This window comes from Carassius carassius, chromosome 13, assembly GCF_963082965.1.
Source record: "Carassius carassius chromosome 13, fCarCar2.1, whole genome shotgun sequence".
In the NCBI taxonomy this organism is placed as follows: domain Eukaryota; kingdom Metazoa; phylum Chordata; class Actinopteri; order Cypriniformes; family Cyprinidae; genus Carassius; species Carassius carassius.
In genome coordinates, this window is record NC_081767.1 from 8,781,615 (window position 1) to 8,807,637 (window position 26,023).

At 37.8% G+C, this 26,023-nt stretch overlaps 1 long non-coding RNA gene across 2 annotated transcripts in view; it reads right to left on the reverse strand.

The window, feature by feature from the left end:
* The window catches only part of LOC132155939 (uncharacterized), a 316,158-nt gene that overhangs the window by 43,755 nt on the left and 246,380 nt on the right, over window positions 1–26,023 (reverse strand). Inside the window, exon 4 of one of the 2 annotated variants that reach the window (XR_009437366.1) lies at window positions 8,808–9,078. The exons of the other annotated variant lie outside the window; for it this stretch is intronic. This is a non-coding gene — a long non-coding RNA (uncharacterized LOC132155939). Of the gene's footprint in view, window positions 1–8,807; window positions 9,079–26,023 lie in introns of those variants that run through there. 2 annotated transcript variants of the gene reach the window in all.

The window sequence follows — 26,023 nt, forward strand, 5'->3', positions numbered from 1 at the left end:
CCTATTGGATGTTGTGTGTAATGCCAGACTAATGTCCCCATTTTGTTTTCTGTCTGTGTGCTGCGCATGTCTTAGTTAGGGCCTGAGCACCGCCGTTTGAGGATCCTCTTGGAATTGCACCGTTTATTCATCCTTGTGATTCCTTATGCCTATTTTTGGTTATGTACCTGTTGCTGTCCCCATTTATTTAATTCAGGTCCATATGTTTAATTATCTAGTTTACTCTTAAGCCCTGTGTTTCCAGTCAAGAGTCCGGTTAAAAACTGCTCATATTTTGTTTATCCTCGCCTCCATGTTCATTTTGCCACAGAAGGCAACCATGACAATAAGGTAACAAGGTAATATTAATTTATGTTTAATTTTATATTATCATTTCACACATGGATCGGCATTTTCTATAATGAAAGTGACATGACATACAGCCAAGTATGGTGACCTATACTCAGAATTCATGCTCTGCATTTAACCCATCCAAAGTGCACACACACAGCAGTGAACACACACCCAGAAATTTTTTTTAAATTAAAGCATATTGATCATTTGTTAATTGTTGAAATACTAAAATGTTTATTTTCAACTTCCAAATCGTTGCCAAGTGATTGATAAATATTTGATTGCTGAATATTGTAAACTAATTAAAGTAGCTGTTTAGTAGGATCATGATTTTGCATATCAATGCATGTTGCCCTACACATAATTTATTAGTACATTTATGATTAACTATAAAATGATGAATTAGTTAGAAACTAGTTGCTATGAATACATGTCTCCTCAGCTGTCTTCTTATGAATTACTTGTTTGTTATTGAGTTAGTTTTGCTGTTGCAAAGGGCAAATAGGCCCTTCATTACCAAACACAAAATAACTAAATTAGGATACAATTGTGAGTCATTTGCAAACTATTAAACATAGTTTGATTTATTGCATGACTTTAACAATGCGTGCATAAAAACAAAAGTACAGATTAAAAGCAAAAAAAAAAAAAAGAAAAAAAGTGAACAAAGAAAAACCGTAAAGCAGCCTGCAGCAATTAGGCTATTGTACAGAATGTAATTTACAGTTAACTTGAAACTTTTAAACTGTCAACAAATCTTTTTGGTTTTGTTTTTTCTATTGTTTTACATGTTCTTGTTAAGAAACACGGGCATGTAAACATGATCGGGGGAAAGTCGGCTCCTTAGTCTGTTAACAATAAGGCCGGCCGCGGAGAAAACGTGCTCTGACAGCACAGACGTTGGCGGGACTCACAAATAACGGTGTGCTAAGCGAATAAGTTTTGTGAAGCGCTTCATGTTTTTGTTCACCACTGAATAGGATCCTCATCTGGTGGAATACATGGCTCCGGCAAGAACTGTTCCCACTCGTCTCGGCTGGACTCTCTGTAATCATCGCTGAAGAACTGGCTCAGCCTTTTCCGACGAGTGGGCATTGCATCCTCTTCAGGAAAATGTTCTGATAATGTTAAAAAAAAATTTCATCGAGAAACCTGAGATGTTTGTGCCGAGGGTCTAGGGCGGACGAGAGAAGAGGAGTTTTCACTGCATTCTCCAAGTTAGCGGTGTTTATTCGTTGCTTGAGAGATGCTGCAACAATGTTCTTGAATTCTGTCACTTTCTGTGATTCTCCACGGCATATTTGAAGTACTGTATAAGTCCGCAGTTCTTATTCATTCATTAATAATTTTTTGCTTGCATACATCTTTAAATATGCCATGGAGAATCACAGAAAGTGACCTAATTAGGTTTTATTGTTTATTTTTTTATTAATTTTTTTATGGCAAGCAAAAATATAACGAATTTCGAATATCATTTTTATTTATCGAATAATTAGAGCAGAACGAATATTCGAATGTTCGACTATCAGTGCACGCCCCTAGCATTAAGCGGTGTGGTCCTGGTCAAGACAATCTCCTGAACTCCAAACTGAATGTCAGAATGGGAAAGAAAGGTGATTTAAGCAATGTTGAGCATGGCATGGTTGTTGGTGCCAGACAGGCCGGTCTGAGTATTTCACAATCTGCTCAGTTACTGGGATTTTCACGCACAACCATTTCTAGGGTTTACAAAGAATGGTGTCAAAAGGGAAAAACATCCAGCATGCAGCAGTCCTGTTGGCGAAAATGCCTTGTTGATGCTAGAGGTCAGAGGAGAATGGGCCGACTGATTCAAGCTGATAGAAGAGCAACTTTGACTGAAATAATCACTCGTTGCAACCGAGGTATGCAGCAAAGTATTTGTGAAGCCACAACACCCACAAACTTGAGGCGGATGGGATACAACAGCAGAAGACCCCACCAGGTAACACTCATCTCCACTACAAATAAGAAAAAGAGGCTACAATTTGCACGAGCTCACCAAAATTGGACAGTTGAAGACTGGAAAAATGTTGCCTGGTCTGATGAGTCTCAATTTCTGTTGAGACATTCAGATGGTAGAGTCAGAATTTGGCGTAAACAGAATGAGAACATCGATCCATCATGCCTTGTTACCACTGTGCAGGCTGGTGGTGGTGGTGTAATGGTGTGGGGGATATTTTCTTGGCAAACTTTAGGCCCCTTAGTGCCAATTGGGCATCGTTTAAATGCCACGGCCTACCTGAGCATTGTTTCTGATCGTGTCCATCCCTTTATGACCACCATGTACCCATCCTCTGATGGCTACTTCCAGCAGGATAATGCACGATGTCACAAAGCTCGAATCATTTCAAATTGGTTTCTTGAACATGACAATCAGTCCACTGTACTAAAATGGCCCCCACAGTCACCAGATCTCCACCCAATAGAGCATCTTTGGGATGTGGTGCAACGGAAGCTTCGTGCCCTGGATGTGCATAACACAAATCTCCATTAACTGCAAGATGCTATCCTATCAATATGAGCCAACATTTCTAAAGAATGTTTTCAGCACCTTGTTGAATCAATGCCAGGGAGAATTAAAGCAGTTCTGAAGGTGAAAGGAGGTCAAACACAGTATTAGTATGGTGTTCCTAATAATCCTTTAGGTGAGTGTATATTGATTCCCTTGAAATTAAAATATGTGGCATTTTATTTTTAAATTAATTTTGCAAGGGGTTGTGGGTCATTTAAGTATTAATGAGCACATACAGATAAAACAGAAATAGTTGACCAGCAACATACTATTTTAATGTACTGTGATTATAGGTCACACTAATCTTATACTATAATCGACACTATGCTAATTAGGTTGCAGCCCATCCTTCAAACTAATCAAGCTAGATGAAACAAGTACAGTTTGTAAAGTCCCAAGAGAGCTAATGAATATGAGCAAACTGCTCATCCAACTTCAGAAAATTTAAACACATCTGGGCATGAATGTTTGGGTGTTTTGTTTATTAATCTATAATTTCACGTTCTAAATTGCCCTAAAATATGCTATTGAAGCATATGTTTAATTGATAACTTTTACTGTGGTAACTGTCCCTTTACTGTATCTCTGATACATTAGCATCCTAAAAGAAGCATTATCCTTAGGCCGACACATAAGTCACTAATAAATCACAGAACTCCTGAGCACCTCAAAAAAAATTATAATAACATTTTTCTGTCTGGACTTTTATGCAGTGCCTACTAGATCAGAGCAATATAAACGAACATATCACCTTCAAAAAAATAACAACTTACAGCCTTGCAGAGTAGGAATGCATCAGTTTAACTTGTAGTGCCTTGGTGAAGTGAGGTTTTATGGAGATGTGACTCGCAGTATGAATGCAAGAGACACACAGGTCAAATGAACTGTTTGTGGGTATGGAGTCAGGCGGATGGATGGATGAAATAGACAGAATGACCGATGGAGGGATGGATAGATGGATGGATCAATGAATGCACATCAGACAGATAGAATGACAAAACAATAGATAGATAGATAGATAGATAGATAGATAGATAGATAGATAGATAGATAGATAGATAGATAGAACAATGGATAGAACAATGGATATATCAGCTATCTAAACTCAAGAGTTTCTTTCAGTCTCCTCTCCGTTTTTTAAAGTGTAATCAGTGTTTAAATACCTCATTTGTTCATTCACGCTACACAAATGCAAAGTATTTTTGATTTATTTCAAGTAAAAATTACATACTTATTTCCTGGGGGCATTTTAGGCATTTTGCCTAAAACAAGTGAAATGATATGCCAGTGGGGTAAAAAAAAATAAGCTTAAGTGCAAATGAGAAACAAGAATTTTTCTTACCCCACTGGCAGGTTTGCAAAATAAGAATACACTTATTTTCTCCCCTTTCTCCCCTTAACCAACTGAGCATTGGTTTATCAGAATCAAGTTCTAGCCTTGAAAAGTGGCCGCTTTTACAACTGCAGCGATGTGATGATGTTCAACGAAATTCAATATGTTAAAGAATAAAATCTCTTAAGTGTAAAGGAGGCGCATAGAAGTTGAGAGAGAGAAAACGACAAGCACTTGAGGCAGATGCCACCAAATGTGTCAATATGATTTGTCAATGAATTATTTGCTGGAAGTCCGGCAAAAGACTTCAACAGGGAGGGACTTGACTGCTGAGGTGAGACAGAAATGTAATGATGATACACGTAGGCTACTGCATTGTAGCTACTGCAAAAGTTACAATATTTATTCCAGCTGTAATAGGCCACCACTCACTGATCTATATAAATCACATTTAAAATTCTCAGCTCTCAGGTTCTGTCCATTTTTTTCTCTTTTTTTACTAAATTCAGACAATGCCGTTTTGGCGCTAGGAAATGTGACGTGACAGATCGCTTTAGTGCTTCAGTTCAAGTAAACCAGTAAACCGATCATCTGTTACTTTGTTTAAAGATACAGTACAATTTACCGAAAGATATGCCTCATAAATAATATCGATCAATCAGTCAATAAAACAGCAGGAGAACAATTGTCACAGAATGTTACATTTACGCCAAGAAAGCCATTTAAAGAACATAGCAGGTTAGTTGAAAAAAATAGCCATAGAAAGGAGTATTTTGCTAAATATGTGCACTATATTACATAATTATTATATTTCACTTGTGTCATTAAATACTTGTTATTATAATGAAAACGGCATTAAATTTAATTTTAACTAGTTATTTTTAACCTTTAATAATACCAGGTGATGCTCTATGTCTCTGTATACAGCATTTATGTGAGATATATTATTTCAATTTGTAATCAATTGAGAAAAAATCCCTTAAAGTGCCAGGCATAAGCCTTATACCTACCGTCCATAAGTGTCATCATTAATGTGAACAAAAGACAGAGAGAAATAAGTCACTGCTTTTGACTAACAGCTTTAACAAGGATTTATATATATATATTTACATTTATGCATTTAGCAGACGCTTTTACCCAAAGTAACTTACAATGCATTCAAGCTAACAATTTTACCTAACATGTTCCCTGGGAATCAAACCCACAACCTTGCGCTTGTTAAAACAATGCTCTACCACTTGAGCTACAGGAACACTTTGTGTGAATATGTATATGTATGTTTGTATGTATGTGTGTATGTATGTATGTTAAGTGAAGTATTTTACATTTGATTATGCAATATCTGTACCTGAAAACGGTGCTATTTATGATCATTTTTTTCTTATTTTATTACTGACTGTTCACTTGTCTTCAGTAATGTTTGAACTTAATAGTTAGTGTTTATTGTGGTATTGAAATTGGAATTGTGAAATGAGATTGCAGCTTATTTACAAAAAAACAATAGCTTTTTTTATTCATGTTTATGTATTTATTTTTGGCAGGGCAGGTACAATTTTGAACCCTAGCATTGAGCTCTGCATTTGAATATATAAGCCAGTCTACTCCATGTTAAGAAAAATTACAAATAAATCACTACACAATGTTCTTTGTCTTAGTTACTCTTTTTTTATTGTAGATCAGTGGTCTTTATAAATCACGTTTTCTGTAGATCAGTGGTCTTAATACTACTATCAACAGATCTGAGGTAATTTGTGTAAATTAATATAAAAAGTTTGATGTTGCACCCCATGAAATATAGTTACAGCATAAATTGTGTACCCTAAGCATTCTATTAGAATAATAAGCAGCACATAAATTAAGACATTTAGAGTTTTACAATAAAGCCTTATAAAATCATTTGCATTTTTTTTTATTATTTTAATATTTTTTCATTGGTTTTGATAGTAAATAAATTCTAATCAGTAATTTTACAGGGCTGATTTTTTTGTCCCAGTCCAGCCCAGGTCCTCCCCCGATTTTAAGAGCCTCTACCTTTCTGTTGTTAGCTGAGTAGAAGTCAAATGTCACTCAATTCATTCAAAAACTTGGATTCATATAGTAAGGAAACACCACTGTTGCTCGAAGATGAACAATTCTGCTGTCTTTTTGGAACTATTTTTGTTTGCAAAATTGAGCAAAACAGATAATAGTCTAAAATGTAAGATGTAACAATAGTAACTTAAATTTTACAGTTGTTTTTATGTATATTTCTGTATTTGTTTATTTGTGCAATGCATTATCCATCTTGATGTTGTGTATGCAAGTTTTTATTCTTCTTGGTGTCAGCATATGAATATAAAAGTTTAGTGTGGTGTAATGGGTAATTATGTGTTGAATCTCACTAATTAGAGGCATCTGCACTTAATTAAGGATATCCTGCCACAAATAAGAGATTAAGTAAGTTTAAAGGCATATAAGTGCATATAAAGGCATACAATCTTCATTTATGTGTGACCACTGGTGTCAAAAGTATTCACATTCATTACTCAGGTAAAAGTATAGATACTAGGGTTTAAAAAGACTTTTGTAGAAGTTGAAGCATCAACTCAAGGTTTTTACTCAAGTAAAAGTGTAAAAGTACTGGTTTCAAAACAACTTAAAGTATAAAAGTAATTTAAGAAAAAAAAAATGTAAAATGGCATTAAGAACAAAAGCTTAGGCCGCGCCACAGGGGCCTATTGTGCACGACCCCACCGAAAAAAATAATAAAATAAAACAAACATTTTTCTAATGAATATAATGTTATATTAAAATGTTCATGTTGAAAAGTTTGGGATGCACTAGGCTACCTGTTTCAGCCGCATATATGCCCATTGAAAAAGAATGCATTTTAGTACACTGCAAATACATTAAAGAACTAGAGATATGATGACTAATTGCCTATAAGTATTATAATGGTGCAAAAAGTCAAACTTCAGAAGCATGTCATCAATAACCTTTACTGGAATGAAAATGTACATCCAAGCTTATCTGCAGGAATCTGCGAGGGCAATGGACAAGAAAATTGGTGTACCCAGGGCAGGCTTAGTGACAATTACCCTTGTATGGTTGTCTATATACAATAAACATTAGTGCTGTCAAAATGAATAATTAATCCAAGTGATTAATAAAAAAATAAAAATGAAAAATAACATCCCGATACCTTCTTAATTGATACCTTCCTGTATTCGCTACATACGTCTGCTATGTCCAGTGTTGGGAGGGTAACGAGTTACAAAGTTAGTATAGTCTAATTATCACAACATTGTCAATCGCGTTGTCAATCGCAAACAATGATTTATTCAAACGTCTCGATAACGAACTACCTATAGTAGCTTAATATGCAGAGGAAGAAGAGAAAGCACCCGATTGGTTAAATGAACCAGTAGTTGAGAAATAATAACCTTTAAGAAATATATTTTTTGATAAACGAACCCAACACTGGCTATGTCCTTGCTGGAGTGTGATGTGATTTGTGTCATGTGCAGGTGCGATGGATCGCGTACAACCCAATAGGGTGTCGAATGGTATACGTTTTACTTCATCCAACCACAATCAAATTCACTTCATCCAGATGGCACGATTTATCTGGATAGGTTTTTTTGTTTTGTTTTGTTTAGTTTTTTTGAAGATGACAAGCCGGAATGAAAACAAGCCAAAATGAAATGGCAGTAACGAACCTATTTTTAAAATGTAAGGAGTAGAAAGTACAGACAATTGCGTGAAAATGTAATGAGTAGAAGTAAAAAGTTGTCTGAAAAATAATTACTCCAGTAAAGTATAGATACCCAAAATTTCTACTTAAGTAAGGTAACGAAGTATTTGTACTTCGTTACTTGACACCTTTGTGAGTGACTGAATTAAATTATTTGTCATCATCTTGACCTGCTGCAGGAAAGCAAACACTTATTTGGACAGAACATTATATTGTGCAGATATGCAAATATTTCACTCATTGTTTGAGCTGTTAGGGTGAGGCCTCAAACATACTTTTCATACACACGTTAGCATTTTCCCAGTAAGTGCCATTTTTGCCATAAGGGGTGCGTTTCCCAAAAGCATCGTAAGCTAACTATGTGTAGCAGGGATGTATTTAGAAAATGATTTTGTGATTCCACTTGCCATGACCATATTTGGGGTTTCCTGCCGCCATGCTGACTTGGGGTGGGGGGGTTGGCATACTTTGCTGCTTCCCAGTCTGCATTAGATGTCACAGCGGTAGGTCACACAAGTTTTGCAGTCAAGTCAGGTCAAGTCACCTTTATTTATATAGCGCTTCATACAAAATACATTACGTCAAAGCAACGGAACAACATTCATTAGGAAAACAGTGTGTCAATAATGCAAAATGACAGTTAAATGCAGTTCATCATTGAATTCAGTGATGTCATCTCGGTTCAGTTTAAATAGTGTCTGTGCATTTATTTGCAATCAAGTCAATGATATCGCTGTAGATGAAGTGACCCCAACTAAGCAAGCCAGAGGCAACAGCGGCAAAGAACCAAAACTCCATCTGTGACAGAATGGAGAAAAAAACCTTGGGAGAAACCAGGCTCCGTTGGGGGGCCAGTTCAACTCTGTCCAGATGAAACCAGCAGTTCAATTCCAGGCTGCAGCATAGTCAGATTGTGCAGAAGAATCAACTGTTTCCTGTGGTCTTGTCCTGGTGGTCATCTGAGACCAGGTCTTTACAGGGGATCTGTATCTGGGGCTCTAGTTGTCCTGGTCTCCGCTGTCTTTCAGGGATGTAGAGGGCCTTTCTAGGTGCCGATCCACCATCTGGTCTGGATACGTACTGGATCCGAGTGACTGCATTGACCCTCTGACCTGGATACAGACTGGATCTGGTGGCTATGGTGACCTCAGAATAAGAGAGAAACAGACTAATATTAGTGTAGATGCCATTCTTCTAATGATGTAGCAAGTACATCGGGTATTATGGGAAGTTTTCCCGGTTTACCTAATTAATGCAGCCTAAAAATCCATTAACGGAGTTGGATATTAAAAGCATATTAGTATGTTATGTGTAAACCAGGTTAAAGAGATGGGTCTTTAATCTAGATTTAAACTGCAAGAGTGTGTTTGCCTCCCAAATAACGTTAGGTAGGTTATTCCAGAGTTTAGGCGCCAAATAGGAAAAGCATCTGCCGTCCAAAGTTGATTTTGATATTCTAGGTATTATCAAATTGCCTGAGTTTTGAGAACGTAGCGGATGCAGAGGATTATAATGTAAAAGGAGCTCACTCAAATACTGAGGTGCTAAACCATTCAGGGCTTTATAAGTAATAAGCAATATTTTAAAATCTATATGATGTTTGATAGGGAGCCAGTGCAGTGTTGACAGGACCGGGCTAATATGGTCATACTTCCTGGTTCTAGTAAGAACTCTTGCTGCTGCATTTTGGACTAGCTGTAGTTTGTATACTAAATGTCTAGAACAACCACCCAATATAGCATTACAATAATCTAACCTTGAGGTCATAAATGCATGGATTAACATTTCTGCATTTGACATTGAGGGCATAGGCCGTAATTTAGATTTTGAGATGGAAAAATGCAGTTTTACAAATGCTAGAAACGTGGCTTTCTAAGGAAAGATTGCGATCAAATGGCACACCTAGGTTCCTAACTGATGACGAAGAATTGGCACAGCAGCCATCAATTCTTAGACAGTGTTCTAGGTTATTACATGCAGAGTTTTTAAGTCCTATAATTAACCCCTGTTTTTTTCAGAATTTATCAGTAAGAAATTACTCTTCATCCAGGTTTTTATATCGACTATGCGTTCCATTAGTTTTTCAAATTGGTGTGTTTCACCGGGCCGCGAAGAAATATAGAGCTGAGTTTCATCAGCATAACAGTGAAAGCTAACACCATGTTTCCTGATGATATGTCCCAAGGGTAACATATAGAGCGTGAAGAGTAGTGGCCCTAGTACTGAGCCTTGAGGTACTCCATACTGAACTTGTGATCGATATGATACCTCTTCATTCACTGCTACGAATTGATGGCGGTCATAAGTACAATTTAGACCATGCTAATGCACTTCCATTAATGCCAACAAAGTGTTCAAGTCTATGCAAACGAATGATGTGGTCAATTGTGTCAAACACAGCACTAAGATCAAATAGAATTAATAGAGAGATACAACCATGATCAGATGATAAGAGCATGTCATTTGTAACTCTAAGGAGAGCAGTCTCAGTACTATGATACGGTCTAAATCCTGACTGGAAATCTTGACTAGTATCTTAAGGGAGATTCGAGATTGGTCTATAATTAACTAGTTCTTTGGGGTCAAGTTGTGGTTTTTTGATGAGAGGCTTAATAACAGCCAGTTTGAAAGTTTTGGGGACATATCCTAATGACAATGAGGAGTAAGAATAGTCAGAAGAGGATCTATGACTTCTGGAAGCACCTCTTTTAGGAGCTTAGATGGTATATGGTCTAACATTACTGTTGTTGGTTTAGATGATTTAACAAATTTATACAATTCTTCCTCTCCTATAGTAGAGAATGAGTGGAACTGTTCCTCAGGGGTCTATAGTGCACTGTCTGATACGATACTATAGCTGATGGCTGAATGGTTACTATTTTTTCTCTAATAGTATCGTTTTTAGAAGTAAAGTAGTTCATAAAGTCATTACTGCTGTGATGTTGGGAAATGTCAACACTTGTTGAGGCTTTATTTTTCATTAATTTAGCCACTGTATTGAATAAATACCTGGGGTTATGTTTGTTTTCTTCTAAAAGAGAAGAAAAGTAAATTGGATCTAGCAGTTTTTAATGCTTTTCTGTAGGATAGGTTACTTTCCCGCCAAGCAATATGAAATACCTCTAGTTTTGTTTTCCTCCAGCCACGCTCCATTTTTCGTGGCTGCTCTCTTTAGGGTGCGTGTATGCTCATTATACCATGGTGTCATACTGGTTTCCTTAACCTTCCTTAAGCGTAAAGGAGCAACTGTATTTAAAATGCTAGAAAAGAGAGAGTCCATAGTTTCTGTTATATCATCAAGTTGTTCTGAGGTTTTGGATATGCTAAGGAATTCGGATACATCAGGAAGATAACTCAAAAAGCAGTCTTTTGTGGTAGAAGTGATGGTTCTACCATACTTGTAACAATAAGTAGAATTTACAATTTGGGCTATATGAAGTTTGCACAAAACTAAATCATCTAAGATATCATCACTTGGCTGCATAATTTCAACACTATCAACATCAATTCCATGTGACAGTATTAAATGTAGAGTATAATTTCGACAATGAGTAGGTCCTGAAACGTGTTGTCTAACCCCAATAGAGTTCAGAATGTCTATAAATGCTGATCTCATTTTATCTTTTTCATTATCAACATGGATATTAAAATCACCAACTATTAAAACTTTATCTGCAGCCAGAACTAACTCGGATGTAAAATCACCAAACTCTTTAATAAAGTCTGTATGGTGCCCTGGTGGCCTGTATACAATAGCCAGTACAAACATCACAGGGAATTTATCATTAACATTTGTTTCCCTGGATAATGTTATATGAAGCACCATTACTTCAAACGAGTTATACTTGAAGCCTGCCCTCTGAGAAATCCTGAAAACGTTGTTATAAATTGAAGCAACACCTCCACCTTGGCCTTTTAGACGCGGCTCATGTTTATAACAGTAATCTTGGGGGGTGGACTCATTCATGATCTTAAAATATAACAATGTCTTTGTTTTGTCTCAAGATGCAACCACTATTTTTTTTTCTAAGGCATGTTAATAAAAATTACTTAAATGTCCTTATTGAGATATGGCCTTATACTGGCTTAGTCTAAACCCTGTCTGTGAAACCGGGCCTAAGACTATTTGCCAGATTTCTAGAGAGAAGAGTGGCGCCACCCCAGGCGGGATGAAGACCATCTCTTTTAAACAGGTCAGGTCTGCCCCAAAAGCTCGTCCAATTGTCTATGAAACCTATGTTATTCTGCGGGCACCACTTTGACATCCAGCCATTGAGTGATGACAATCTGCTATGCATCTCGTCACCACGGTGAGCAGGGAGGGGACCAGAGCATATTACAGTGTCTGAAATCATGTATGAAGAAAGTTAACACGCCTCTTTAATGTTATTTTTTAGTGATCTCCGACTGGCGAAGTCGAACATCATTAGCGCCGGCATGAATAACAATCTTACTGTATTTACGTTTAGCAATTAGCCAGCCCTTTTAAATTTGTCAAGATGTCAGGCACTCAGGCTCCCGGTAAATATTTGACTATGGTGGCTGGTGTCGTATTCACGTTCCATAAAATAGAATCGTCAATAACTAGAGATCTTTCATCAGGTTTCTCAGTGGGTGCATCACTGAGCGGGGAGAACCTGTTTAACCTTTTGATCGGAACAGAAGAGCTGTGTTTTGACCCGCGACTATGCTGCCTCACTGTCACCCAGTTGCCATGCTGCAGGCGCTCTGTTGCCGGAACCGAACAGTGTACAGGAATCCCTGAGCTAGACGCATCCAAAGCCGTATCTAGAGCCCTAACATTCTTACTGTCCTCAATTAAAGTTTGGATGCGTGTCTCTAATTCTGAAATCTTCTCTGGCAGCCTAACTATTTCCCTGCATTTATCACACGTGAATCCCTCATCTGCGACAGAGATAGATAAACTGTACATGTGGCAAGAGGTGCAAATAACAATAGCAGGAGAAGCCATTACTCACCGTGCTTGATGAAATATTCTTACCAGTTGTTGGATGAACTTGTGAAAAACTGGAGCGAGAGAGGAGAGGAGAAAAGAAAACTGCGATAGGTTCGAATGAAAATGCTAATGACAAGCTAACAAGTGCTAACGCAATGCAGGTGTTTTCTAACGCAATGCAGTGATTCAATTAGGGCTGTATTTCATGTTACAGATAAATTCACATGATATATTTGTATGATTGTGATTTAAAGCCCATCTGTGATGCACACTCAGATGTATCGATTATTTTTCTTAGTTTTTTTTTTTTTTTTTTTATCTGTAATTTTCTCTTTCTCAGTGTCATGCATTGCTGCCGCACACTGGTTTTTATGCTGCACAAGTCCTCATATTTCCATTTGTGTTATCCAAAATAAATGAGGATCTGATGGCAAGAATTTTTGCAGTATGTCTTATTTCGACAACGCAGAAAACACAGCTAACCGTTAAAAACTATTGGTAACGAATGAAACATGCATTATAATTGTTTTTGGGAAACGTATCCTAGGTTAACGGTTTTGATAGTGGAACAGTTTAAAGAGAACTTTCTTAGGTAGTTTGAAAAACAGACATTTACAGAGTAGAAGTAACTATCACTCTCTGGGGCACTGAGGTTAGCTGCTGCTTAGTAGTGTCAAAATTTATGTTACGCATGCACAATTCCAGACTTGCAAAGTGCTGGCCACACATTTGCATCTGTGTTCTTCCATAAAGTAGATCTCTGGTCTAAGTGATTGTAAACCGTAGCAGTCTCATTATACTGCGCTAACAAAAGTCACTGAACCTGTTGTCTATTTATTTGAAGCAATCTGTAAGTAGTCAAATGCAAAAACAAGTTCTAGCTACTACTTATTTCAAGTATTCATGAAAGATGAATCACGGTTTGACCATCTGAGATTTCTGTATATTTTCGTAAACAAAAACTGAAACTAAGACTTAAACTATTGGTCAAAAGATTTTTTTTCTCTTCGTAAACTGGAATAAAAAAAATAAAAAAAAAATCACAATAAATGAAAATAAAAAAACGAAACACGAAACTAACAACAGTTACTGAAATAAAATATTAATTAGCAAAAATCAATAAACGTTTTCGTTATTAATAAGCTCTTTACTGTGGCAGAAAATCTGGCCTGTGGCTGTATAGGGAAATGCCTGTTCACACGTTAAGTTGCTGAGGTGATTAACCGCTCAATGAAGGACCGTAACCTTGAACACATTGCTAACGTTGTTAGTCCTAAGCGGCTGATCATAAAGGATGCGTCTGTGGCATTGAAATGGAAAAGAACACAGGTTATGAGACAGAAGTTGAACTTTAAACTTGAGCGCTGCATTTTTAGTTTCTTGTCCGAGACGCGGGTGCAACAGCAAAACAAGTCCGTCAAGCACAAAAAAAAAAACAACTTTATTGTAGCCTACTACTACTGTATGTTTTAGAGGTCATATTTTCACGAAGGTTGACAGGCTATAATGTGCTGTTATTATCTTTTTTTTTTTTTTTTTTTACAAAACATTGCTAATAATATTATCATCCATGTGGAGAGACATTTCCCCACAATGTAGAGATTACCAAGACAACACACACACACGTGTACGCATACTCAAACAGACACACGCGATTTCATCTTTTTTTCATGAATTTTTCATAGTTTTTACTTGTATACTTTTAAGTTGCATTTATTTATTTTTTGTTCTATCTCAAACAATTCTTTTATTCTTTTTAAAGAATTTTTTATTTTATTTGTCCCAAAAATTATTTCTATGCCAAGATACTCAATATGTTGTCCCACGGCGAGTAATTTTTCCCTGTTGCACCTACACAAAATTTGAGGGTTCCCCCACCAATTTGCTAAAATTCAAAGATGAACGATTTGCTTCTTTTTAGTTTTTCAACCTTACAGTCATTGTCCTATGATTTTTATTTTAACTATAGTAATTTTATTATGTATTATAAAGCATAATCATCATAGCTTAGTATAGTATTTAACTATTAAAATGAAACAGAGCCTTTGCTTGAATTTACATAGGCTGTGATGAAACTGACTGGCCAAATGAATAAGACATACCAGAGAATTGCTGTGAAAATTCTTGGTTTGCGGTTTACCTCGAGAGCCAATAATGGTTTTGTCTGAGCTATGAATAAAATAAAAAAAAAATAAAAAATAATTAACATTTTCTCATTTTATTTGTATTATCTTATTATTTTAGTGGTTAGAATAAGTACGTTTCGTGCTAAATAAATGATTGTCAACTTGACAGGACAAGAGAAGAGACTCTTTGGCTTATTTCCTTGCTTAAGCAGGTTAAAAAATTTTGTGTGTGTGTATATATATATGTGTGTGTGTGTGTGTTTGTGTGTATATATATGTTGTGTAAACACACAAATCTTGTTAACCTGCTTAAGCTATATATATATATATATATATATATATATATATATATATATATATATATATAACCCGGCTAATAAAAATGTGTTGGACTTAATCATTTCTGGCTGAACTGGACTGACGATTTGAAGAGATGACCTCGAGTGTGGTGTGTGATGCATTATTAAATAGCAAAATTTTTTTAGATGACTGCAGTTTGCACTCACATTGGTTCGGCTAAATCAGAAATTTTCTCAGTTATGAGGAGAATCTGGCTCTGATCTTCAGTGGCACAGGACAGATTCTCAAAAGCACATAGACTGATTCCGATTTGACTGAAAAAACTATCAGAAGACAAGAGATAGTGAAAGAAAGACAGAGGTCATCTAAGCAATTCGGAAAAAGAGGGGGCTTTTCTGCAATAGGTATGTTCGTTTCTCAGTGTCTGATTTCATTTATATGAAATGGACTCTCTCTCTCTCTCTCTCTCTCTTACTTACCTAACAGCTATACTTACCTCCTGTGTTTCCTCCAGTGTGTTCTCCTGTGTCCGTTCTAGTCTTCAGCTCTGTGGATTCCCCAGCCTGCCCTTTGTCTGAGGTGTGTGCAGTCCTCTGTCCTCCTTAAGACTGTGATTATTGACTTTATTACTCACCTGCCTGCACCATCAACCTTGCCTGCTGTAAATAATAAACTAAACTTGTTTTTTACAAACTTTCTGTGCGAGTCTCTTTCCATAACAGAAGATCAGACTACAAAGGATTCAGCAGGATGAGTGCTCCTGTTGTGCTCCAAGTCTTTGGTAAACCTGTGGGTGATACCTCTATCTGTGATCAATTATATAATCTCTGTCAAGGATCCCTGTCCTTAACTGATTACGCCCTAAAATTAAGAACTCTCGCAGCAACTTCTAACCACCTACCGGCAAGGACTAGAGCCCAGAGTGCGACTCCAGCTCGCAGCCTATGATGATTCCTTTGGTTTGGAATGCTTTATACAATGATGTGATCCTAGGGCATCCTTGGATGGTCCAACATGATACTACCATATCCTGGAGAACTGGTGAGGTCCTGAAGTGGGGCAGGACTTGTTTCCCTGACTGTTTTCCTCACCTTCCTCAGCAATCACCTCATCATTCCCCTTCAGTGACGTATTCTGCCAGAAGAAAGCCTCCCAGTTACCTCCGCACTGGCCATGGGACTGTGCCATAGATCTGATTCTGGGTGAGCCAGTGCCCCATGGAAGGATTTACCCCTTGTCACTCCCACATTCTTCACCAAATTAGACCATCTGTTCCTCAAAGCAGAAAAATTCTCATTGCAACAAATCCTCAGTGCAGTTCCTTGGTTATGTCATCGATGATGGTGGTATCCAGATGGACGAGGGAAAGGTCAGTATCATCCGAAACTGGCCAGTCCCTAAAACAATCAAAGAACTCCAAAGTTTCCTGAGATTCGAAAACTTTTATAGAAGATTCATCTACTGCTACAGCTCCATTACCAGTCCACTCACCAATATGTTGAGAGACAAACCTAAATCTCTCTCCTGGTCACTAGCTGCCACATAGGCCTTTGAAGCACTAAAGAAAGCTCTTACCTCTGCCATCATCCACCCAGACCCCAACAAGCCTTTCATGGTGGAGGTAGACGCTTCCACTACAGGAGTAAGAGCGGTGCTGTCGCAGCAGCAGGGGACTGCAGCTAAACTCCATCCATGTGCTGCCTTTTCTCACAAACTCAGCCTGGTAGAGAGGAACTACAACATCGGCAACAGGGAACTCCTTGCGATCAAATAAGCCCTGGAAGAATGGAGGCATTGGCTGGAGGGCGCACATCACCCTTTTACTGTCCTCACTGACCATAAGAACCTCCAGTATCTACAGCATGCCAAAAGACTCAATCCTCATCAGGCAAAATGGGCTCTCTTCTTTACTAGATTCAATATTACCATTTCATAGTGACCAGGCCCCAAAAATGTGAAGGTGGATGCTCTCTCTCATCTCTGTGCTACCGAGGAAGTCAGTGAGGAACCAGAAACCATAATCCCCAAGGATCTCATTGTTAGACCCATCCAGTGGAATAAAAACCAAGATACCTCAACCAATGTTTCCACGCCTACACCACCAGGTTGTCTGCCAGGAGTGCAATATGTCACCAGAGCACAACGCACATCCCTGATTCACTCTGTTCACACTTCTCTGGGCACTTGCCTCACAGGGGCCAACAGCAGCATCTTGCTGCTTAAGGACCATTTCTGGTGGCCCAATATGGCCAGTGATGTGAGAAGGTTTATCAGAGGCTGTTGCGACTGTGCCATCTCCAAGAGCCCACGCCACCTACCATCTGGCAAGCTACTCCCGCTGCCCGTTCCCAACTGCCCACTATTATGGAATTCCTGAGGACATTGTTCCCGACTGTGGCCCACAGTTTATCTCCAGAGTATGGAAGGCATTTTTCTCCCTCCTAGGTGTAACCATAAGCCTCTTGTCTGGATACCATCCCCAGTCTAATGGGAAGATAGAGAGGAAAATCGATTTCTAGGAACCTTCTGCCATGGCTACCAAAACACTTGGAACCAGTTCCTAGGCTGGACCAAGTACGCACAAAACTCTCTTCATCAGCCATCCACTGGACTCACTTCCTTCCAGTGCGTACTCAGGTACCAGCCTCCCCTGTTCACCAGGTCCGGGGAACCATCAAATGTCCCTTCAGTCGATTACTGGTTCCGAGAGCGAGAGGGTCTGGGAGGCATCTCACCATGAGTTTCAGCGGGCAGTGTGCAGGACTAAGATTAGGACTAAGACACACAGCTTCAATGGAGGGACTGAGAGCTCTCAGACTAAATCTAAAATATCTTAAACTGTGTTCCAAAGATAAACGGAGGTCTGACAGGTTTGGAACAACATGAGGGTAAGTTATTAATGACATAATTTTGCTATTTGGGTGAACTATCCCTTTAATCTTTAATTTTTGGCCACCATTTTATGATAGAAATGCTAGCCTCTATAATTTATTCAACAAAAACGTGGACATCACAACCCATCTAATTCTTGGTTTAATTGAAGTAAAAATTTATTGTGTCATTTCTGAATTTTTGAGACTATAAAATTGCTCAGACAACTGTATTAGTAAAATCATAGCCATAGGAAACTGTCTAGCTACAATTGTAATTTGTAAATAATCACATTTAATTACAATTTAGTTATTTACTTCTATATTTTATTAAATTTCTATTTTGACCCTTATAGTAGGTGTTTTTTTTGTTTTTTGTTTTTTTTACTTCCATAACTTGGGGAGGGGGCATAACAATACAGTTCTGCTTAGGGCACCCATTTGGCACCCTATTATTCCTAGTGGTTTCTCTGACCATCATATGGTAACTATAGATATAAAAAATTACATCACAGCTTAATTGGCATTTTAATAAGGAATTATTATATATAAGTTGTTTTGTGAGAACACTCCTCTTTACTCCTCTTCGGGAAAATGGAGGTTACAAAAAAAATATTATGAAACTAAAAGTCAACAGTGGGAGGTCGGAAAGGTGCATATAAAAATTTTCTGTCAAAGTTATGAGTCTCAAGCATCACTTAAAGATAAAGATACGGTGCAGTAATTGCAATGTGAAGTAGGAGAAATGGCAAAAATGATGTTGGACAATGAAAAAGGTATTTAAAAAAGCAATGAATTGAGCAAAAAGAATTTAGAATTGAAACATATCTTACAAGAGCAAGTTAAAAATGTTTTAACTAGGTCTTTAAAGTTTTAAAAAGTTACAGACTGACTTTCATCCTGTACTGCATTTTCCTGAACCTTATTTCCTTCATTATCACTCTCATGTACTTCAGCTATGGCCTGTTAAGTTACCTCTTCTGTATGTTTCATTTTACTATTCTCTCCAGCCAGCTCATTTACATCACATACTAACCTGTCAATATTATCCTCCTCATTCATGTACGCTTGAACTTTATGAGGATAAGCAGTTTAATTGTGACCAATGTAACCACATTCAAATCATTTAAATGCACCAGAAGCGTAAATTATAAATGACGATAAAGACTGTGACAGAGACTTCCAGATGCTGGAAGTTAGTTCAGGAAGGAGGTGAAGCAGTGGCAGAATAGGGGGAGGGGAAAGAGGGCCAGGGCAGAGCCGAAGACCATCAGGGCGGAGTCCAGACTGCAGCCATGATGACCATGGTGGAGCCAGCGAGACAGAGGACCAAGGTGAAGCCTAGGGGAGGGAGGACTCCAACGGAGCTAGAGGGATGAAGGGATGAGGCGAAGCTGGAGGAGTTTAGTCCTGAAGCATATGCAGGTAGATGACTGACCATGGTGGAGCAGGAGGGAACGATGTTTTATATAACCTATGTGTTAAGATTGTTCACCAGTGTTAACGAAGACGACAACGAAAAATATTCGTACATTTTTTTTATGTGACTAAGACGAGGCGTTGGCGAGCTAAAAAAAATATCTGATGATGAAATTATGACAAAATTTATGCCGCGTCTTCGTTAACTAGACGAGACTGGACTATAATGTTATTTGAGGACTACCGGACATTCAAAATGCATCCTATAGACTATTGCCTTTCAAAATGTTTAGGACTGTTTGCATATCTAGTCAGTATAGCAGCCGTAGTGGATGGATAGGCTAATAAAACACGAACTAGCGATCTGAAACAATGGCCTCAGCACCCAAAGGGGTCGGGATAAGGTAACCAGACGTCCCGTTTTTCCCGGGAGTCACAATTCGTTGTCAATTAACTTAAAGTTGGTGAAGGCGGGATGGGCGGAATAATGCTGATAGAAGTGCTCTCTCTCGCTCTCAGTTCTCATATAGGCCTACAGCGTGATCAGTCCTCAGCTCTCAAATACACACACAACAGTCCAAATGTTTACCGTGTAAAGTATCTCACATAAATACAGTAGGTTATGGATTAAGTGAATGTGAACAGGTCTGTGAAAATTGAACGTGTGTCAGTATTTCATGCATGCCTTCCATCTTAAAAGGACAGCATTCCAAATTGTCAGGGACCAGTCAAGCCCGATCCCATCCACCTCACAACGATCACTCTCCCTAGAGTACTAATCACCTGCACCTGCTCACCATTAGCAACCTCATCACAGCGCACAATAAAACACTCACCACAGCCTCAGTTCAGCTTGGCTTGGCATTAACATATCTCCAGGAGACGTTCTCACCTGCATTCAGCCCCACACTGAGTAATCTGCACCGAACCCGCACCAGAAGTCACTGAATACTCACCTTGCACTTGCGATTCTGAAATAAAACACTATGTTTGGATTCACTTACCTCTGCCTCTCGTCTATATCTGGACACAAATTAAATAACTATCTGTCATTAAATTTTAACCAACAAAAGATGTTAAATAAATGTAGGCTATACATGTTAAGTAAAACCTACAGTATCTGAAAATAAATTAGTTTAATTTGCATCTCTATTGTATTTGTCTTATTGTGCTTCTTTAAATATATATATATATATATATATATATATATATATATATATATATATATATATATATATATATATATATATATAGCATATATAATATTTTATAAGTTGCTCCTTTTTCACCTCTGTATAGGTATAGTTCACCCAAAAATGAAAATGGTCATAATTCATTCAAGATTTTCCAAATTCAGTCCTTGATTCAAATTTCTCATAAGCTTAATTGATTTGGTCTAAAGAGAGAAGAATTAATAATTATTTTACAACCCGAATTCTGGAAAAGTTGGGACGTTTTTTAAATTTTAATAAAATGAAAACTAAAGGAATTTCAAATCACATGAGCCAATATTTTATTCACAATAGAACATAGATAACGTAGCAAATGTTTAAACTGAGAAATTTTACACTTTTATCCACTTAATTAGCTCATTTAAAATTTAATGCCTGCTACAGGTCTCAAAAAAGTTGGCACGGGGGCAACAAATGGCTAAAAAAGCAAGCAGTTTTGAAAAGATTCAGCTGGGAGAACATCTAGTGATTAATTAAGTTAATTGATATCAGGTCTGTAACATGATTAGCTATAAAAGCTTTGTCTTAGAGAAGCAGAGTCTCTCAGAAGTAAAGATGGGCAGAGGCTCTCCAATCTGTGAAAGACTGCGTAAAAAAATTGTGGAAAACTTTAAAAACAATGTTCCTCAACGTCAAATTGCAAAGGCTTTGCAAATCTCATCATCTACAGTGCATAACATCATCAAAAGATTCAGAGAAACTGGAGAAATCTCTGTGCGTAAGGGACAAGGCCGGAGACCTTTATTGGATGCCCGTGGTCTTCGGGCTCTCAGACGACACTGCATCACTCATCGGCATGATTGTGTCAATGACATTACTAAATGGGCCCAGGAATACTTTCAGAAACCACTGTCGGTAAACTCAATCCGCCGTGCCATCAGCAGATGCCAACTAAAACTCTATCATGCAAAAAGGAAGCCATATGTGAACATGGTCCAGAAGCGCCGTCGTGTCCTGTGGGCCAAGGCTCATTTAAAATGGACTATTTCAAAGTGGAATAGTGTTTTATGGTCAGACGAGTCCAAATTTGACATTCTTGTTGGAAATCACGGACGCCGTGTCCTCCGGGCTAAAGAGGAGGGAGACCTTCCAGCATGTTATCAGCGTTCAGTTCAAAAGCCAGCATCTCTGATGGTATGGGGGTGCATAAGTGCATACGGTATGGGCAGCTTGCATGTTTTGGAAGGCTCTGTGAATGCTGAAAGGTATATAAAGGTTTTAGAGCAACATATGCTTCCCTCCAAACAACGTCTATTTCAGGGAAGGCCTTGTTTATTTCAGCAGGACAATGCAAAACCACATACTGCAGCTATAACAACAGCATGGCTTCGTCGTAGAAGAGTCCGGGTGCTAACCTGGCCTGCCTGCAGTCCAGATCTTTCACCTATAGAGAACATTTGGCGCATCATTAAACGGAAAATACGTCAAAGACGACCACGAACTCTTCAGCAGCTGGAAATCTATATAAGGCAAGAATGGGACCAAATTCCAACAGCAAAACTCCAGCAACTCATAGCCTCAATGCCCAGACGTCTTCAAACTGTTTTGAAAAGAAAAGGAGATGCTACACCATGGTAAACATGCCCCGTCCCAACTATTTTGAGACCTGTAGCAGAAATCAAAATTGAAATGAGCTCATTTTGTGCATAAAATTGTAAACTTTCTCAGTTTAAACATTTGCTATGTTATCTATGTTCTATTGTGAATAAAATATTGGCTCATGTGATTTGAAAGTCTTTTAGTTTTCATTTTATTAAAATTTAAAAAACGTCCCAACTTTTCCGGAATTCGGGTTGTAATAAAACTACATATAAAATAGCTATGAAAATAAATTTTGGTAACTACAGTTTGGCTAAAACTATTGACTAAAAGTAGTGACTAAAAGTTGACAAAAATGCAATGACTTTTCGTCGACTAAAACTATGAAAGACTCAAATGACTAAAATGTGACTAAGACTATAAAGCATTTTCGTCTCAAGACTAAGACCAAATAAAAAATGCCTGCCAAAATTAACACTGTTGTTCACAAAGAGGCACCGAAGGAGCGGCAGCCACTGAAGTGAACAAAGTGGAGGTCCCTTTGTAAAGTTTCCACCAGAGAAGCGAACCGTAGAACAAAAATAGTGTCTAGTTGTTGTATTTATGAAGAACAGCTTCTTAATTTTTTTACTTCTTGGTTTTATATTTGACTAAAATGTTAATTAATTATGTTATGAGTGAGTGTTTATTGTATTAGCAATGATATACTAAAAGAAAATGGGTTGCACTTTATTTTACAGTACGTGTACTAACATGTACTTATAGTGTACTTATAGTGTACTTACAGTGTATTTATCTAAGAAAGTTCTCGTAATACAAGGTAGCTACATGGGGTAGGGTTAGGTTTAGGGGTAGGTTTAGGGTTAGTACCTAGTTATTACATAGTTATTGTAATTACTATAATATGTACATAGTATGTACATGAGGAACAGGACTGTAAAATAAAGTGCTACCAGAAAATGTGTATTTAATAAACTGCTCTTCTCTCCTCTTCTTTTATAATATAAAAAAGAAAAAATACATGTCTAGTTGAATCATTCACATAACAAAATAAAAAATAAATAAGTTTATGATTTTCATGAAGTTCTGTCCCAGAGTTTGTCACTGAATCTAGTATATTGTGTACTCAAATTAGTAGGTGTTCATCCATAGTCTTGAGAATTTTCAGGACCAAATAAGTGTGCTTTGTTTTGGTTCCGGGTCTCATTATGAGTTGTCTGATATTGCCTTCACATGCTACTAGAAATTTCATACTTCCAAAATTTGAAGTTGTTACGAATTAGTTGCATTTAAATACTTTGTTGCTGGAAACAAAAAAAAATTATGGAAGACATATTAGGTTCGTTCTTACTTAAGGTGATAACCAAATCCATCACAGGTCAGGTTTAACTTTATGCAGAATTCACAATAATTACAAAGATCTGACCAGCTACTCATTCTCTGTACAAAGTGGCTCAGTGTTTTAAATTCCATTTCAGTTTAAATGGACAAGCTGGACAGATTTTGGGTCTGGATTTGGATAAGTCTTGTTTTTAGATGGTGTAAAACATGTCTTCTTTTTGCTGAATTCTAAAGCCAAGATACATATACTTTGGGGAAGGCAGTCCTAAAATGAATGAAAAAAATCTAATCTAAAATGTTGGAAGCAAAAAGTAAATGTGACTTCAAGTAGGATTATTTTTTATTTTTTTAAATATAATGATAATTCATTATAAATAATAAAGTATGAATAAAAAAATCATGTACTGAGTATTTTTGTAGTTATTTGCTAGCCTAGCAATGTGTTAACATCAACTTAATAGAGAGAATTGTGAGACAAGTCTCCAGTGGGTTTCACATGAGGAGTGCTATTTGTATTATGCACCCTATTTCTTCATGCAGAACACTTCAAATCAGTCTCTTTTGAGTACACAGCAAGGCACAAGGTTTACAATTCACTAGGGTTTTGGAAAAGAGCCATATTTAGCTCAGTGACCCAATCAAATGCATTCACAAGAGAAATTACAATAACTGAAATGTGTATCGTTCATTTAGCAAGGAGAGTCTTAGGGGATACACTTTAATTCCTTTAGTTATAAATACTGAGACCATAATAAGCTATAACTTGCTGACATCCCAAATGTTACACCACCAAACTGGCAGCATGGATCTTCCCTATCGCTACAAATACAAGTATGACCGCAGCCTTCCATGTGAGAGCTACACATTAATGTGAGAAACCCAATCAGTTTTAATGCTAATGTGTTACCAGCTGCTCCTCTTTTGGCATAATGGATTGGATTTGAGAAAATGATCCAATAGTATTTTGGTAAATTGTCAATTAGCAGACACTGTTTGCACTAATTACAGGAATGGTCCCTCCAGAGCTGCCTGGGGTCAAGTGCTCTTACTCAATGTCGCAGTGATGATATGATTTCTTGGTATCTCAGTTCCGGTTCACAGGTTCAAAACCAATGAGGTCTGTAATGCCAACAGAAAGCTATCAATTAGAGTTCCCATTCATTTCAAAAGCAATAGCTCAGCTGGTTCAGAACTGGCAGGAGGTACACAACCTGCTTGTTGCCATTTTTCTCATGAGTGCTTGGTTCAGCTGCCAGGTTGTTCTGGGCCATAAATGCCATGTGACTAATTACTCACTGGAAAATTAAGTCATAACACTGATTGGCTGATAGCACCACAAAAATCAGTCAAGGTTTCAAACCTTCACTGGAGCAGACAGCACCATCCAGGTCACATATATTTCTACATTTACATTTAATCATTTAGCAGACGCTTTTATCCAAAGCGACTTACAAATGAGAACAATAGAAGCAGTCAGGTCAACAAGAGAACAACAACAGTATACAAGTGCCATGACAAGTCTCAGTTAGTCTAGTACAGAACGCATAGCCAGGTTTTTTTTTTTTTTTAATAAATGAAAAGACAAGAAAAGAAGGAAAAGTGCTAGTATTAGTTGGTTAAGTGCTGGTGAAAAAGATGAATCTTTAGATGTTTCTTGAAAATGAGTAAAGACTCAGCTGTATGAATTGAGATTGGGAGATCATTCCACCAGCTGGGCACAGTCCAGGAGAATGTCCGTGAGAGTGATTTTGAACTTCTTTAGGATGGCACCACAAGGCGTCGTTCACATGCAGAGCACAAACTTCTGGAGGGCACATAATATTTAACCAGTGAGTTTAGGTATGTTGGTGCCTTGCCAGTGGTCATCTTGTAGGCAAGCATCAGTACCTTGAATTTGATGCGAGCGGCTACTGGTAGCCAGTGTAACCTGATGAGGAGGAAGAAACGTGACCTTTTTTTGGCTCATTGAAGACAACCCCTGCTGCTGCATTCTGGATCAATTACAGAGGCTTGACAGTACATGCAGGAAGGCTCACCAGGAGAGCATTACAATAGTCCAGTCTGGAGAGAACAAGAGCTTGGACAAGAAGTTGGGTGGCTTGCTCTGACAGGAAGGGTCTAATCTTCCTGATGTTATATAAGGCAAATCTGCAGGACCGGGTTGTTGTAGCAATGTGGTCTGTGAAGCTTTACTGATGATCCATCACAACTCCTAGGTTTCTGGCTGTCCTCGAAGAAGTAGTGGTTGACGAACCCAGCTGTATAGAGAAGTTGTGATGAAACAATGGGTTAGCTGGAATCACCAGG